Source organism: Choloepus didactylus, chromosome 11 (assembly GCF_015220235.1).
Source record: "Choloepus didactylus isolate mChoDid1 chromosome 11, mChoDid1.pri, whole genome shotgun sequence".
Taxonomy (NCBI): Eukaryota; Metazoa; Chordata; class Mammalia; order Pilosa; family Megalonychidae; genus Choloepus; species Choloepus didactylus.
The window spans coordinates 22,981,249-22,983,864 of NC_051317.1; the positions used below are offsets into that span (position 1 = coordinate 22,981,249).

Below are 2,616 nucleotides of genomic sequence, written 5' to 3' on the forward strand. Positions count from 1 at the left end.
AGCTTTTTTTCAGTTGAAACTTTAAAAATGTCTAGCCAAAGAAGACAGAAGTAATAAGCCAAGATGAACTATTTTAAATGAAAAGTTAGTGCTTTGAATCCAGATGTGGATCCCAAATCCAGCATATTTCCAGAAGGTTATACAGTCAAACTAAGTTTAGTAGAATGATGAAAACCCCTTCCTTATCTATGTTTCCATTTACTGTGCACTCCAGGAGAAATCATGGAGAAGAGAAACACCACCTCCGATTTCATTCTCCTAGGACTCTTTCAGCACACAAGATCCCACCTCTTTCTCTTCACAGGAGTGCTGACAATAGCCATAGCTTCCCTGCTGGGGAATGCCCTCATGATCCTCCTGATTCACCAGGACCACCGCCTTCACACGCCCATGTACTTTCTACTGAGCCAACTCTCCCTCATGGACATGATGCTGGTTTCCACCATTGTGCCCAAAGTGGCTGCTGGATTTCTGACTGGCAAGAAGTCCATCTCCCCTGCTGCATGTGGGTTACAGATTTTTGTCTCCCTCACTCTGGGTGGTGAAGAGAGTTTCCTGCTGGCAGCCATGTCCTATGATCGCTATGTAGCTGTATGTCACCCACTGCGATATCCTATCCTCATGAACTGGCAGTTATGCCTGAGAATGACGCAGGGTCCTGGTTTCTGGGAGCAGCTGATGGGCTCATGCAGGCTGCTGCTACCCTGAGCTTCCCTTTCTGCAGTGCACATGAGATCAATCATTTCTTCTGTGAAGCCCCCATGCCAGTGCCCTTGGCTTGTGCTGACACATCAGTCTTCGAAAATGTCATGTACATCTGCTGTGTGTTAATGCTTCTGGTCCCCTTTTCCCTCATCCTGATCTCCTATAGTCTCATCCTAGCTGCTGTTCTCCACATGTGATCCACAGAATCCCGCAAGAAGGCTTTTGCCACCTGCTCATCACATTTGGCTGTGGTGGGACTCTTTTATGGAGCTGCCATTTTTATTTACATGAGACCCAAATCCTACAGGTCAGCTAACCATGATAAGGTGGTGTCAGCTTTTTACACTATCATTACCCCCATGCTGAATCCCCTAATCTACAGTTTGAGGAACAATGAGGTTAAGGGAGCTTTGAGGAAATGGCAGGAGAAATGTGGTAACTTAAAATCTCAGTCCCACAGTTCAAGATTTCTCAGTATCAAATGTGTGTAAGTTCCTTTTAATATTTTAATATTTTACACATTTTGTAATTATTGTCTCCAATGTTTAAGGTTCATTAAGCCTATCTGAGTTCATTTACTTAGATTTCATTACCAATTAGACCTCTGAATTTATCTTAAAAATCTGGATATCCCAGAATCATACTATAGCATTGCTCACAGAATAGCAATAGAAAGCTTGATTAATAAATGTATTAAACTTGATATTTATTAAAAGGTAACTATTTTAGTTCACAAAATGTATTTGAACTTTTATTTGATGCAAAACCATGTTTAATTTTATAAGAATTATGTCTCCTTTATTAAGGTAGATAGATAAAGTTAAATTCATGCATAAATAAATGCATTTTTTGAGCATTTTCTACACTCAGAGTTAAATAATTGCTCTAGGTTATTTAGCCATAATTTAAAGTATACAAAAATCATAAAGTAGAAAATACACATATGCAATATATATGTTATATTGGGTCATTTATAATTTTCTGTACTTTCTTCTAGTCTGTTTTTGCTTGTTGCTTCAAGGCAAAACGTTTTACTTTATATAACCTTCATTTTTGTCTTTCACTAGGCCCTAGTTATAATTGAAAAAGCCAATTATTCCAAAGCACACTGCAACTACATTATATTTCTTTCTTTTCACTGACTCTGTCCATGACGTTATGTTGACTTCTGATGGAACTTAGGCCTGTACATACGGCCTCTGATATTTCATATCCATGCTGAGTCTTAATAGAGGATCTGAGGATAAGGCTTACCAAAGCTGAATGAGACTCAATCATCCCTTTCTTGTCAATTATGTGGATAACCTTAGTTCTGCAAATGTGTAGAGAACTAGGAATATTTCTCACACAAAATACAGGGCATTGGTAAGTGTTGGGGCTCTGAAGATAGAAGACACAGGACTATTTCTTCTAATAGATGATGGCAGGAGCTGCCCCCAGAGATGAAAGAAAGCTGCCTGTGGTCATCCAAGCCAAATTAAAATCAGAGACTGGATAATAAACTGACTTGGAGAATTTTATGATAGAGCCTGGATTAATGTAGAGTAGTATAAATGTAAGAGATACCCTAATTTTTAAAAATACATGGAGAAATAACCCAGGTTTCTAAGAAATATGTATCTTCAATAATGAGTGGGAGTTAAAATTCCATTTCAGTTCCACCTCATTTCCAAGAGAGAAATATTTTAGAACAAGGTAAGAATTTTTTTTTGCTTCATGTAGAGCTAAAAGTACCAATATCAAACATCTATTCAAGATAATTAATCTAGCATATGTAGATCCTGGACCCATGTCCAGAGAGAAGATTGTTAGTTCTCTGGGAGGAATTAAGGAGACATCAGAAATCTGTCCAAGATGAAGAGATTCATCACCCAGTGTTACGGGGGAAGAAAGGAATAGAGTTGCTAAAAT

At 38.4% G+C, this 2,616-nt stretch overlaps 1 pseudogene; it reads left to right on the forward strand.

The window, feature by feature from the left end:
* Positions 1-222: 222 nt before the first annotated feature.
* On the forward strand, positions 223-1,196 carry LOC119506593 (annotated as a pseudogene).
* The last annotated feature ends 1,420 nt before the right edge of the window (positions 1,197-2,616 follow it).